Below are 16,366 nucleotides of genomic sequence, written 5' to 3'. Positions count from 1 at the left end.
ATCTTTAGACACTTTGTTACTAGCAACCTGTCAAAAAATAATACTTTCTGTAGTATATCTAAAATTCCAACGATGACGCCATTTGACAGATATATAAAAATATTTTGCACCAACAAGATGAGTTCCAAATTTTAAATTCCTCCTGCTTTTTTGCCACACTTTTTCTTGCTTATTTTCTCCATCTTTTACTTATTATTAGAGTGTTAGTTTGTTTTAATAACGTATTACATAATTTACTTAGGGATTAACAAAGTATTCTGATTCTGTTAGCTGAAAACTTAAAAGCTGAAAACTGAAAGACATATCTCAGCGTGGTGTGCAGTGTGTCCTTAAAAGATTTGAGGAAATTGGACAACTGGAGGACAAAAGAAGAAATTGTAGAGCTAAAAAAGTGAAGTCCTGAAGAAATAGGAAAAAAAAAGAGTAAAGACCTGACATAGGACCTCAGATATTTGAAATGTTTTTGTTCAAACTGTTATCATTATTTACGGTTAAGGTCAGGAGAGAGGAACAGCAATGAATATCACAGTAAAACACAGTCATGCATTTTACCCTGTGGTGCTTACTCAAAATTGATGGAATTATGAACCCAGAAAAGTACCATCAAACTTTGATCCAACATCTGGAAAGTATCTGACTGGCAACAGCTTCATTTTATTAGCATGAGAATGATGCGAAAAAGATACTTCCAGTGTAATAAAATCACACAGTCATGGATCGGCCTCCCGGACCTCAACATTATTGAAGCAGTGTGGGATCATGCTGACAGAGAACAGAACAAAAGGCAGAAACATCCAAAGAAGAACTTTGAATGTCCTTCAATAAGCCTGAAGAACTATTCCTGAAGACTACTTAAAGAAATGAGAAAGAGAGTTAGCTGCGTTCAGACTATGATGAAGAATAAAGGAAGTCAGACAAAATATTGATATTCAAAATTGTTACAATCACACATTTTTTCATTGTGCATTTGCATGTTCACTGCACCTTTTTCTTATTTTCCTAGTAAAATATAAAGAAATGAGTGGTGGCTCAAGATATTTCTGTGTGTCTTTAAAAATACTTTTTACAAAGTAATGTCCCTTAAAATAGCTGTAGAACAAGTAAATTGAAAAAAAAAGTGAAATAAAAAAAAATCATCCTTTTAATCAGAAAGATGCTTAAAATAATCAAGCAGCAAAACATTTCCCTGAAAGAAGCCAGCGGTGGAGTTACAACATCACCAGTGAGAGCGGTTGTATGACATGTTCAAAATCAGAAAACTCAAAAACGTGTGCATGAGAGGATACGAGCACACTATCGCTAACAAAGGGCCTGACATGTATAAACACATGAACACACAGCTGCTTAACAACACCAATGTCAGATAACCCCCCAAAAAATCCAGATGTTTTCACACAAACACACCATTTTTTATTTTTATGTGCACATTAAAACCCACGAGGTTTGGTGGTGTGCCAGAAGGTTGGTGTCACTGAGAAAGACCACCACGTACACTCATTGCTGCATTGTCTCTACCTCTGTATTTCACATCTTCTCATCTTTTTTGCACACACACACTCGCTTCCTCTTTATGCATGTCCTCACACACACACCGGCAAATGAGCAGCACACTCAAACTAAATGGGTGGCCTGATGGTGAATCACTGTCATTTAGCAACAAAGACCTCAGCTTGTTGTCCCTTCATCCCTCTCTCCCCTCATCTGCCTTTTTTTCTTTCTGCGTCTCTTTCTCTCTCTTTTTGGCCAGTATGTGTGTGTAATTGTTATTGCATGGAAAGCAAAACACAACTGTGTACACAGATTAACACACAAACACATGTATTCAACTTGCACGTCTACCGTCACACATGCATACATGCATGAAACACACACACACACACGCCGTACGGGTGTATAATTACAGAGAGTGAAGCAGCACTAAGGAATAATTACAGAGGCTGGTTGCTGTTGTTGTTGTTGATTCCAACAAATAAACCAGTACACAAACAAGATGGAGGGGTGAGAAGCAGGTCAAGCCATTTTTGTGATACAGCACCATCTCCCTCATATCCATGTGTTTTAGTTTCATTTTGGTTTGTCTTTATCTGAACAAATGAAAGTACGCAGACACCTAAATGTTGCACCCAAGACTTATATTTATATAGAGCAAAATCACAACAAAAGTTGCCTCAAAGTCCTTTGTATTGTAAGTTAAAGGCTATATGATAATACAGAAATAACCAGAACAATAAGATGACGCTCTTTGAGCAAACACTTTGGTGACAGTGGGAAGGAAAAACTCCCTTTTAATAGAAAGAAACCTCTGGCAGAACCAGGCTCAGGGAGGGTCGGGCATCTGTTGAGACTGGTTAGTGGCGAGGGGAGGAAGGCAGGACAAAAGAAGATGGGGAATATATGTGTTGGCAACACATTCTCGCTCCAGGATGGTCAGGACCCCTACTTGTTGCTTTTTTATGCATTTGATGCCCGTTTACTATTGGTTTCTGCCATCTAGGCTACTGCTACACAACGCCTGTTAGGCGACAGAGAAAGATGACCTGCCAATTAAATACTTTGCAACTTTCACACTTTGACTTTTGTTTATTTTTGCCTTTTCTTTTCTAGTTAGGTTTTGGAACCAAAGCTTTCTTTTACAGGAAGATTGTACTTTGACTAAAATCACACATTTTCAAAAATGGCAGGCAGTCTTCCAGGCAGTCAAAGGTGACCTCCTCCAGTGTGCAACAATCCTGTCCACCATTTCCTTGAGTTAACATGATCATGCATGCCACAAGAATAATCACCAAAGTATATTTCCTCCAGTCTCAAGGCCATGCTACACACAAGATTTGTTCCCACTGAGTGATAAGAGCATTAGTGGGAGGAGACCTGGCTCAGTCTGCACTCCAGTTCAAACTAAGAACTGTGGTATATGGGTTCGTTTGCTTCGTGCATGGTGTATGGTCCCAATTATTCTAGGTGAGATGCATGGCAGTAACCTGTGATGTCAACATTACAAGAGCACTCAGAAAGTGCAACTCCCCCCAAAAGGCAAGGGCCAAAATCTTAGGATATCATATTGAAAAGCTCTGTCCGTGCCCTTTCGTGTGATACATTACTTGATATGGTTTCTTTTTTTTTCAAGGTTATCTATGAATTGGGTGCTAACAAGGTCACATGCTTCACCAACCTATGTACTTATGTCCCCCCAAGGTCCCGCATATGACCTTGGGGGGACATAATATAACGTTTTTGCTGAATTTTACATTTGGTGTGACCTTGACTCAATTTTCACCAAAGTTAAGTGAGCTGGAGCGGTTTTTGGTATTTACCATCACACAAAATTAGAAAATGATAATTGTGGATGCCAGACTGCTAACTAACAGACACACAAACAAACCAACAGAACCAGTTACATCCTTTCTTCAGCGGGAGAACAAGGGATTTCAAGTGGACTCATAATATACCACCGGACATAGCAGGATCACCCTGAATCTAACTGGATTGTAAGGCCTCAGAGGTAACGCAGATGGCAGAAGTGAGGATGCAAGGCAGGCCTACTCGCAAAGCCAAGGAAACAGCCACACACAAACCCCCGCTACCCCTGCAAGCATTTTCCTCACCGACACCATTTTGTTTATTTTGTCCACAAAATAAGCAAACTTGAGCTACAAATTGCTAGAATGTTACTATGTTTGTGACTGCTGTGAGATAATTATAAAGGAGACCTGGATACAGCCACTCATCCTGGACGCTACAGTACAGCTGGCCGACCGCTCCACCCACTGTTACGACAGGAACAGAGACTCCAGCAAGCGCAGAGGAGGGGGCCTTGTACATAATGAGTGATGCACTACTGGTAAGATCATTCTCAACCACCGCTCTTCTCACTTGGAATTAATGTCTGTCATGTGTAGACCCTTCTAGCTGTCTAGAGAGCTCACAGTGGTAACCATAACTGCTGTATATATATGTCGCACCTGATGCTAACATTAACACATCTCTTTCCCATTTGTACAAAACTATAAGCAGAAAACAGCAAGCTCACCAAGATGGAGTGCACATCACTGTTGGGTATTTTAATCAAGCTTGCCTAAAAACTGTGCTTCCCAAATTTCAATAACATGCACAATGTCCCACCAGAAAGAAGAACACACACTGGACCACATCTATTCCAACGTAAGGCATACAAAGCCTACAGAGCCCATACCGCTTCCACAGTTATAAGGATGGGTCAGAGTTGGTCTAAGGGTTCAGTTTCCCAGCTAAGGGTTGCTTTGCGCACACAAAGCTGATTGATGGTGAATACGAAAAAAGCTGCAGGACTTAATGGTGTACTTGGCAAGACATTAAAAGCTTGTGCTGACAGGCTATCAGGGGTTTGAACCATGATTTTCAATCTTTCCCTGACTTGAGCTACCATCCTATCTTGTCTCAAGTCAACCGGTATAATTATAACAGCCTAAACAACTACCTAACTTTGACCCATATGTCCATATCTCCATTGCCTTCCACTTAGAATACCCAAGGAACTACATCACAATGCTCTTTGTTAATTACACTCCCTCCTTCATCATAATCATCCCATTTAATGGATGACAAGCTATCTCACTGTCTCTGCTTGGATTAAAGACTTTCTTACCAACTGTTCACAAATTTACAGTTGCTGAGTCCTTAGCTGCACCACTTTACCAACACATTTCTTAAATTTGCTAAAAGCTCTACTGCAGCTGGGGTCACATCTGTTTGCCATGAGTCAGTGTACAGAGATACAGAAGGTGTCTGTGTGGTGCTCACCAGTAAAACCAAGGTGATGGTCAAAGACTACAGAAGTCTCGTGAATGATCTCTTGGGGTCTGCCAACTTTACAGCAGTAGTTAAAAATCCTCATCAGAGACCGCATCTCAAGTCTGGTGTTAGTGGCCTTCTACTGCTCCATCATTGAGAGTCTACAGATGTGCTGCATCACAGTGTGGTAAGCTGGAAAACTGCAGAGGGCTATCAACCATCAGCTGCCAACTGCCCTCGCTCGAGGACATCTCCAGCTTTCAGTGCCTCAGCAGGGCAAAGAAAATAACCAAAGCCCCTTTCCACCCTGGACAGCACTTCCTCAACCTCGTACCCTGTGGCAGGTGGTGCAGGTGCCTAAAGAGCCACACGTTTCTTCCCCCGGCTCATCAGAAATCTCGAACGCTGCAAATAAAAGAATGCAATACTTCTTCTGCAGTGAACACGGTCCCCTGAAAGCCCAGTCATGTCTTAAATATGCAAATGTGTGTCTCCTCTTCATACTCTTTTTTTTTATATTATTTATATATTATTATATAGTTTTAATGTGCAATGACAATAAACACTTCATTCTAGTCACTAGGTGGGATCAAACAACTTGTCAAAACCATAAAAATGGCTACAGATAAGGCATGTCCACATGTTACTGGCCTCATATATTGTTCTGTCTCTAATTAACCTCTCATTCAACTGGACTTTTACTCTTATTTTTTAAGGGCTTAATATCTCTTTTCATTCCCTGCATGGTATCAAAAGTTTTCCGTCTACCACTCCAATATTTTCCCATCTTCCCCACATTAAACACACAAATACCCCCCCCCCCCCCCCCACACACACACACACACACACACACACACACACATACCCTTATACACACATACTCATACTCAAACACACCGTGCCCAGCTCAGTCACCTGCACTGAAGGTAAATGGAGTGTGAGGTTTTACGGCGCCATGATTGCGGGGTTTGGCTCGGGAGGAAATAAGTGTTTCGTTTGTTTATGTACTATCAGACAGCAGGTGGCGGAGTCAGCACACTACCTCCCGACCTGTAGCGAGGGAGAGAGGTGGACAGAGGTGGAAGCAGGGATGGTGAGTCGAGGGTGGGACTCACAAAACTTAAGCCTAAACATCACTGTGACAAGAAGGAAAATACCCACCGGAAACATGGTGGAAAACTGACCCCACAATCCACGACACACTGTCGCAGAATCTCAACAAAAAGGGAATGTGAAGATAAGTGCGTGTCCATCTGGCAAAGAAAGTATGCGTGTGTGTCTGTGTGTGCGCTATTCGTGAATGCGTGTGAATCAGTAGGGGAGGTGCGAGGTTGTGAGGGTGAGGGTTATCCCACTGTGTCACAGAGAAAGAGTAAAACAGGGAGGGAGGGAGATCTCTTGCATGTGGAAAGAATAGGGAGATGAAAAATGAACGATAGATGAGTGCCGTGCGAGGTGGCTTTGTTCTACTGAAGGGCTGGGTTCGCCAGCAGATGAAGAGCTAACTCTTACCGGGAAATCACAGCTTGGCACAAACCTCTGTCTTTCATTTTTTTTGTGCTCTTTATTTCTGTTCCTATCTCTCAGTTTTTCTTTTACTTTCTGGTCTCTTTGCTAACCACTTTTAATTTTTCTTGCCCTGTCTACGTGTATTAATTTAAACTCATCTTCTCGACATCGCTATTCTTTCTGCCCTCATCCCAGTCAAACTCCATCAGCTTGTTTGTTCTCATTTTAATCTTGATCTGTGCACATCCGAGTCGACCTATCTTGCCTATGATCTACACCATTTTTTCTCTACTCAGAAACCAGACTTTTAAACTTGTTCATCCAAAGGTAGCCTCTATCGATCCCTCCACTCTTTTCTCCTGCCTAATCTGTACTTCCAATTCTTGCTAGAACCATTAAAGTGTCCACAGAGTCTCATTTATGGATGTACCAATTCATCTTTGCCTCTCTTTGTACAAATTCTGATACCTAAACTCACAGTATCTGGTAACACACAGTACCAGTCCAGTAGGTGAGGCAAATATTATGCACCAATATCATGGTCTGACAGGACATATTTCACATTAGAAAAATCACACGGCACACCACCAAACAAAAATGTCACAAAAAGCATATTGATATTTTTTCCCTGTCCACCAGGTGTAGCAGAATTGGCTCGGGTTGTCCCCAGTATACCTTTTTTGCTTTCTTCTGACCACTACACATGCTGGGGCCTTCATCTGGGTCAGAATTTTCTCCAGGACCCAGGTCAGACTGACTACTTTTCCTTTTCAAATATTTATCTATTACTATTACTCGCTGCGTCATCTCGCAGCATGAGTATTATGTAATTTCTTCTTCATCTTCTTCTGTTTTACTGGCAGTTGGCAACCCATTTCATTAGAGCAGGTAGTTGTACTGCCTTCTAGTGGAAGAGAATGTAATTGTTCTGTCCGTTACTCACGCCGATTGCTTAAAGTACTAATCAGGTGGAACCAGATAATCTTTCACGGCACACCTGATCATTTCTCTGCACAGTGGTTGGGGAACACTGGTCTAAACATCACATGGGAAAATTTTGTTTCACATCTGTGATTTCTCACTCTTATGTCATACAGAAAAAACAAATTCGATTTAAGTAAATTGGCTGTAAGAAACCTTTGGTTAATGACACAAATTCATATGCTACATTAGGATGTAAGCATGACTTGATATTCACATGTAGTCACCTAGACTTTACTAGAAAAGTTATTCATTGGCATTAAACCTGATAACAAGTTAAGTAAAGCATTAAATACTGAAAGCAGCTCTTGAAAATGTGCTTTAAACTCAATGCAACATATTCTTCTCTATGTTGGGACCTCTTTCTGAAACACCAAAATCCAAAGAAAGACTCCCCAACTCAGGAAGCTAGACATCTGCGCAGCACTTACCGTTATTCTGAGAAACCACAGCACTGAGAATTAAAGCTGCCCAGGTACACATTTAAACAGCAGGGGATCAATAAGTAAAGAAAATATACCAGGTGTCTTGACAGTGGGAAGAAACCATCTAGAAACCTTCACACATGAACAGTAAAAACCAAAGAAAACACAAAAAACAATAAAAATAAATTATTTGATTTTGAATACATGTTTGTTGTAGCTTGAATGTTCTCCAGTCATGAGTAGACGAGGTTCCTATTTAATAATTTCAGAAAGACAAAACTCATTGTCCAGATGAAATTTCTCTGATTAAAGTGAAATTAATGTAGAGATTAATAAATTCAAATATCCTTGTACTAAATAAAAAAAATTCATGGAACCTGCAACAAATCCCTCTGATCAGATTAATATAATTCCACATGCTAAATGAGGCTGGAATTAAAAGTAATGTGGAAAACATAACTCTGTAAATTGGTCGCAATGTTTCCTAAATGAAGCAACTATCAGTGTCATCAGCGCTGCCATTAATCACTGTCAAAGTAGCTACTATATTATGATAGATAGATAGATATGCAGTGAGATTTGCAGTAAATGAAAAAGGCCAACATAAAAAAATAAATTTAAAAAGCTGGAGTCACTGCGTTGGTAATGATGTGACCGTCAGTCACGATCTTAAAAGAATTCCTTCTAGACACGTTTACTTCAGCTACACTGAGCTTTACCATTTAACTATCGTGCTAATTCAGCTTATGTGTGTTACAGTTTCATGAGTGCCCATGCTGCTGCGTTTAATAACCTAAGAACCCCATTATTGGCCGTGTTTTTACCCCAAACTTCTCTGGGTAAATGAGAGCGCCGGGCTGCTTCGGATGAGCCCGAGGCCTTTCCTTGCGTGCTCGGTAAAAGGGGCGGGAGGTAAACCTATGTTATTCAATTTCAATTAAAGTAAAGAAGAAGAGGAAGCTTTAATTGATTGCCGCCATGCCAAAGCTCGCTCTCTCGCTCTTCCTGTGTGTGAGTGTGTATGAGAGAGAGAGCCATGCTGACTATAGACACACACACACACACACACAGATGTCCTACTTTTATCCTTGCTTGATTATACTCAGCTTGCTTCCTGTTTATGCTGGGGAACCAAGCGTGACATTTCAGATTACCACTGCATTTTATTTATTATAATTATATAATTGTACATGAAATGCAAGAAAAAAAATGTAATTAGTTATGTCTGCTTCGTGTTTTCTCTTGCCCCCCTCCCCACCCACATCTGCTAAATGACTGAAAAACGGCTCCGAACAGCGATGTGCACGAGATAAAAGAAACGCTGAGAGGTTAATTCATTTTTATCTGTTGTGATTTTTTATTAAATAAAAAGAAAAAAAGTCAACAAACTCAACCCAACTGTTTGTTTAAGCCTCTGTCCCTGTCCAGAGCTTATTCTAATGTGCCAAGGGCTATCATTATAATACCCCATGCAAATATGGCCATGGTATTACATCAAGTGTAGTTTGATCCCCAAAGTGATGGCGACTCAAAACATCCTGAAAGTCTGCCTGCCTGTTACATTGTTTGCAAAATGACACGGGTCAATAGGCAGATCTGAAACAGGGTAAAAAAGGAAGAGAGAAAACTGCTTTTACTAAGTTTGTTTTTGCTCTTTTTTTGTCTTTTTTATCCTTTGTTTGTTTGCATTATTTGTGCTGGGATTTTTCTATTCTGCACCTCCTCGTCCCTCATCGTGCTTTTTTGGCTGAGCTACAAGGTGTTAATGAAAGCGTTTCAGGCAAACATGTTGATTTTTGTTTCCATGGGGATCCAGAAGGCCTCACAATGTCACAGAGGCTTCGGCCAACAGACTGGCGAAAAGCACTGCTGTCTCTTTTTTTCCGCCCCTCTTTTATTCGCTGTTTCTTCTTCTCCACTCTCCACTCTCCATTTTCTTTTCTTCTTTTTTTTAAATGAATTCTTTCTGTTGGTTTAACTCTTCAGCCTCCCCCTCTGTGTCTCTGCCTTTACCGTTTGTTTTCGCTTATCCGTCTTTTTAAAGCATCTCTGTTTCTTTTTCGCTGCCACTTTTTCCTCTCACTCTTTTTTCCTCTTCCTGACCCTCTCTACTCCGCTTACCCCCTTTCTTCTTTTGTTGTCATTTATGTGTGAAGAGCACTGATAAATGAAGACAAACACAGCAGTGTCTGTGTGTGTGTGGGTGTGTGTCTGAGAGACGGACGCCAGCTCTCTGATAGCATTGTTAGCCTCTCCACCTCTCCTCACTCCACTGCACATCCAGCTACAGGCTTTCTTCCCCCCTCCTCTCCATCCATCCAGGCCCCGAGCCAAGAAGGCAGCTTTGGGGGCCAAGTCAGGCCAGGATGGAGGCTTCATTGTGGGGCTGCAGAGGGCGTTGGTGCTGGAGGATGAGGACCGGGGATCCAGGCCAAGTCCCAGACCCAAGACCCTGATCTGGCTTGCCAGTCAACCCACTAAAGGGCCTTCGTGGCTGGGCACAACATCAGGACAAGAGGGGAGGAGCTGGAGGCTGGAGGTCTCGGCAGCGGTAATGGCGGTGGCTAGATTAAGACCTTCTCTTAGAATCGGCACAATGGAGAAGGTCTACAGCGAAGCTCCGCGCAGACACACACACACATGCACACATACACAACGCCTCTATTCAGCTTCGTCCATGTTGCTCATCAGAGGCAGAAAAGCATGAATAAATACATGAGCAGCGTAGAGGCTCCATAGGTCTGATAAAAAGAAAGAACACACATGAATTACTGGGACTGAAAGAAAGAATGGTAAATTGAAAAGAGGAACAGATGAATAATTTCGATGGTTTTGTACTACAGTAATTGTAGAAAAAAAACGAGGGGTAAGGAGGAGGATGAATTATGAAAATCCTCAGTTCCCCTGAGCTCACAAAATGGAATAATTAGGAAAAGTTAGGAAAGAGCCAGTTTGAAAATTAATTGCAACAACAAACTTTCTGAGCTGTGGTGGAAGTTATATCAGGGTTACTGCAGCACACACACACACACGGACACACAACACTGGCTGCTGATGGTTGTGCTCTTCAATCGCAACATGCAGCTATTCTTTAAAAATCTTACTAGATGGTCCCCTGCGCTACTTATGACAACTGTAATCATTTTAACACAGACTAGTTCTGTTGCAAGTGTTATCAAATCGGTTTCTAATTCATTATAGCAGATAATGCAGTGTTATTTGTGCTGCAGTTCTTTCTAAACATCTGCTACAACCAGCACAGCTAATATAATTAACAGCACAACCACTAGCTTCTGCATCACTAAGCATGAGAGTATGTATAAGAATATGTCATACATAAGCAGAAAACTTTTGTCTCCGCACCGGCTTCCTGAAGACATCAAGGTTCTGTTTGGTTTCTGTCTTTCTGGATGTTTCCTAATTTAGCCCACTGTCCACTGCCTGTGGTACTTAATGTAAGGTACACTGTAAACCCGAAAAGGTTAGAATTTAATTTAGTAGCTTAATATGCAAAATAATTGAAATTGATCAATAATAATATGAAGTAACTCAAATAGAACGAAATGTTTGATAAACTATTTGAGTCAGTAGGACTGCTTTTTATCATCACTTAATTTACATAAGCATTGAGGTTTACAGTGTGTAAATCATATCGATTTGATATGGACTTTAAAAGTTAATACTTTAAAAGTAATGCTTTACATATTAGGTCTGTTACTTCATCCTTTTTGCGCATGTATTTACAGCAACACAAGCTTTGTGTTTGTTCGCTGCTTGAGGTTGTCAGCCTTTATGTTCCTATATAGTTCTACCTTATATTTTATCCATCACTCATCTGTTTGTTAAAGCTATGTATAACATACAGGGTTTATCTAAGAGAATCGTCTGCTATGCTTTTAATGCTGCCGCCGTTCACCAGGAACAATCCAAACACTTTTAGGAAAACCGGATACGTGAGTTTCACGATGCTTCCGGTTGGTAGCATAGCAACTACAGTGGCTGCAGACATGTTCACAGAACTGTGGGACAATTTGACACACATTTTGTATGTAAAGCTTTATATTCCACCATGTATTTCAACATTTACCACATGCTTTTATGTTTATTACTTAAAAAATACAACCTTTTGAAATCAGATTATTCTTTTTGATACACCCTGTACTGTTTATATGTACTTCCACACATGAACACATTTTGCAATAGATATCACGTCCACAAGTCCATGTGCTCTAAAACACTAAACCCTCTACCAGCTTATGATTTTAAGCGGCTTCCCTTGTAAGATCTTGAGAACTTCAGAGTTCGGCAGCTGCACAGCGCAGAAGTAACTGAAGCTACGTGAGCATTTTAAGTGGTGCAGTCGAGTACATCAAGTCTTGTAACTATTCGATCTACAACCATAAAAATATACGTGGGGTTTTAACATTGCACAGTTACTCTACTTCCACCTTTTGTTTCTGAGAACATGGGACAAGTTTTAGTCAGCCATCTGATTCCTGAAGTTTGATCTTCTTCTCTGTGGTTACAAACTTCTGAGGCTAACAGAATATAATGTATAATATAGTATTTAGACTGGACAAACAACTTTGTGAGCCTATTCACACATGCAACATGAGAAAAAAAAAGCAACTTTTGAAGCAAAAGAAACGCAAAGCTAAGTGTGTAAGTTTTAGTGTAGACAACCACAAACTTAGGACAAAGCAGTTTAAAAATGTTAATATCTAAACATCTAAAATAACAGTTGCTACTGAACTATGGTTAATTCTATATAAGGATTATACTGTTGCTTGCATGTGCCACAGTCAACATGAATTGGATTAGTATTAGTTTAGTTTACGTTATGATTCCTAGTCGAATCTTAGGATATTTAGTGATTTAGGATAACATGAAAATCTACATTGTATTTGCAGTATATTATTTGATCTTTGGACCCATACAAATAAGCTGTGGTTAGCTTCTGGGGAGCCCCATTTCACAAATAACTGTCTAATACAACAGGGGTGACAAAGACTCTGAACCGGCCCACGTGACTGATTGGGAAATGTGAAGGAAGGCATAAATGTTGGCCTTTTAACTGTATTTTGATAAGTCTTAAAGCTTTTTCTTCTGATAAAGACTCCTCACATAGCTGTTGGTATTACACCAAAGTAATTAAGTCATAGATAAACAAATAAATGACAGCAAGGGTTCTATTATTCCACTATCTACTATAAAAATGTGTGTGTTTTTTTTTTAAACAATGCATTCAAAGAAAAAAACAACAGGACATTTTCAGTTTTATGATTTATGATTGAGTTTTTTTGTTTTATGATTTTTTTTCTCATATTAAAGATGTCTCTTCTTTGCAGTGTGGAAGTGGGAGCTTCACTGGTCTGGAGTTTGACATGCCTGTTACACATTATCATGTTGGAATTTGTATTTTCCTTGATTTAAACTGAACTATTAAGGCATTCAAATTAGAAATAACTGAAGGAATCCAACAGTTTATGACACATTTAAGGCTGTCTGCATCATTTCTAGTTTACCTGATGAGTAGAATAAAGCAAATACAGATAAATGCATCAACACTGTTCCTAATTTGCTCACTTTGGTGCAACTTTGAATATTTTTAGATGCATTACGAGTGGCAGGATGAAGAAAACACGTGGAAAGCAAAGCGAAGAGAGAGAAGATCAGAAAGTTCACAAGTATAAATAGACCCGCGGGGACACCGTGTGTTGCTTTATTGAGCACTGTTCGTTTCCTTTGTGCCAGCTAATGTCTGTGTTTCTGCTCACAGAGGAGAGTAGAGGAGCCGAGATACCTGGTAATGTCTGCAATAAGACCTTTTCACCACCTCTTACCTCTTCACCTATACTATACGCTACTTCTGTAGTCAAAGTGTGCGTTCATGCTCGCGTGCGTGTGTGTGCGTTTGCATCAGAGCTCTCTCAGAAAGGACCCTGGGACCCTCCTCGCCAGTGAGAGCTTTTAGCTCTTCTTCGCTAATGTCCTGAATAATGGCATCTTGATGGAGAGGAGAAAGAGGGAAAGGGTGAGGACAGGGAGAGAGAAAGAGTGCGTCGGGAGGAGGGGGGGGGGGGACAGAATGAGAAACCTCTGCATCCATCTGTCTTTACCTCCAGACCTCCATCAGTAGCAGGCCTATCATTATTCCCTCACTATGCCCTTCTATTTTCATTATTCCCTTTTTGTGTATTTTTTCAGCGTGATGATAATCCACATATATCTTGTTCTTGCAAAAAGACACAGTGCCAGTGTGTGTGTGCACATAAGGAGTCCTTACATGACATAGCAAGCCTTTTAGCAAAGTGACATTTTGATGACATTCAAGTATTATTTGGAAGAAAAAGGGACTATGCTGTTTTTAGCGACATTAGCCGAAGCCACTGCAGCAAATCCTCCAGATGCACCTTTAATAACTGCTGCAAGACAAAAAATCTACCTCTCTACTTAAAGTGCAGAGGAAAAAGATTATTTTGTGTGTGCGTCCCCCACTCCACCCACACCTTTATTCTGTACATAATTTGGATCTCAAGATCTAACATAAGTCCACTGAGCAGCAGATCTGATGTCGCCGCTCCTTCAGTCTGTGGCTGAAACAGAAAAGTGGAACTGGGAGAAAACTGTCTGAGGCGTGCGAGATAACGCAGGTTCCTCTTTAGTGCCAAAAAGAAAAGTATCACTTTTTCTGAACCTGTGGTAAATTCCATTTATTGCAACAGTTTTCTTCTTCTTTAGCATCACCTCTCACATTAAAGACATGTACTCGCTGCTCTTTGACGACAACTAAAACTACAGTTGTGCTGTGACTCACAGAGCCAGCTTTAACATGTTGGAGCTTCTTCCACATGTTTGCCTGCAGACTCTGATTCCTCCACAGTGTCTGAGATTTACTGGTTTCAGGCTGCCTCAGGTGGTGTTTTCAACTATTTCCCTTCCCTGCCGTGGATCCGAGCTCTAAAGGTGACTTGCACTGTGGGCTGTTTGACCACGACTTGTGTTTGGACAGTCAGTTTGGCTCTTTGGCTAAATCCTAAAAAAAAAAACGCAGAAACAACAATAACAAAAAAACAAGCAGTGGGGTCAGTTTGATTAAAAGCCTCAGTGTTGCTGTTTGAGTTGTAAGGTCACACTGGGATGTACTGAGTAAACTATAGAGACTGATCATGGTGACTGACCGTGACCGAAGCACACACAGACACACACTTTCTCTTTCACACAGTTCACACAACTTCCACCTCCTATCCCCTCTCTCTCTCTCTCTCTCTCTCTCTCTCTCTCTCTCTGTTTCACTCAAGTCTCTCTCTCTCTCTCTCTCTCTCCCTCATTGAGTCTTCTCGCCCGTTTGCGCGCTCCCGCTCTCGCTCCAGCACCAGGCGCGCACACAACAGACACGAGTTTGGGGGGGTCATCGCCACATCAGGCAAGTAAATAAAAGGGAAGTCAGCGAGTTAAACATTAAAGCGTTTATTTTCAACCCATCGCAGTGAGAAACATGTTTCGTGTCTGTGTTACTGCTGTGGGTTTAAATGACAGCACGCAATTGCCACGATACGCCATCTAAAAAATATATATTTGTATTACTATATTAGTATTTCTAATTATTGTATTTGAAATTCAACAGCAGCTTCTCTCAGTTTGACATTTCTCCCCCGCTGTTTACAGTTTTCAGCAGCAGCACCGTCCCCTCCTCTTCTGTAAGATAAGATCATCATTCTCCACCTATTCTGGCCTCACACTGAGGATTTTTATTATTTTATTAATATTTTATTTTTTGGTACAGGCCAAAAGGGGTTTTTTTTCTTCTTATCTCTTCAACTTTCTGCTCCTGTGTCCGGATCTCCCAGATTGGCGCAAATTCGCGTGCGCATTTTCTTAAGACAAAACAATAATGTGGAAGTTAGCAAACTTCTAAATGGCATCACCCAGTGCGCCGTGGCTCAAATAGGTCACAGCTTTTACAGCTTATTGTTAAGTGTGTGTGTGTGTGTGTGTGTGTGTGTGTGTGTGTGTGTGTGTGTGTGTGTGTGTGTGTGTGTGAGAGAGAGAGAGAGAGAGAGAGAGAGAGAGAGAGAGAGTGGGGGTTGGTTAAAAAAGGAGATCTGTGTGCTGTATTCTGGTCAAGTTCAGCTGCCGTTTCTCTTTGTGCTTAATAATGTGGCAGCCGATCATTAGAAAAAGAAAAAAGAAAAAATGAAATAAGAGGCCCTGAATGCCTCTGCACGCGAGGACAACCCGCATGGCACGAAACACACTCCTGTCTCCTCGGGGGGGATTTCTTTTTTCTCCCTCTCGCTGATTTGTAATTTAATATTTGTTTGTTTTCTGCATCACGAAGCTGCCACAGAGCGCTTTGAATAATTGCGCCACGAATAAAATGTCCACTTCTTTAATTGAATTAAGTGACGCTGAGGTTTAATTCTGGGGGGAAACTAAAAGGCGGGATTTTGAAAAAGCACCTTAAAAAAGCAACTTTGGAGATGCAATTTTTAGAGAAGGAAATCTTTCACACACGAAACGCGTAATAAAAAGAGAGCGCAGGAATCTCCAGCCTCGCCTCAATCTAAGGAAGTTATTTTTAAAATGTTTTTTCAATCGAATTCGTCTTAAAACGTTTTTCATTATTATTGTTATTCTATTAAACCAAAAAGTTAAATTGTGTGTCTTTTTTTCTTGGGTTT

This window comes from Copadichromis virginalis, linkage group LG23 (genome assembly GCF_057382275.1).
Source record: "Copadichromis virginalis isolate Kocher_CV1m ecotype Utaka linkage group LG23, C_Virginalis_male_GT1.1, whole genome shotgun sequence".
Classification (NCBI taxonomy): Eukaryota; Metazoa; Chordata; class Actinopteri; order Cichliformes; family Cichlidae; genus Copadichromis; species Copadichromis virginalis.
The sequence above is the reverse complement of the archived record's forward strand: the minus strand, read 5'-3'. Positions refer to the sequence as shown.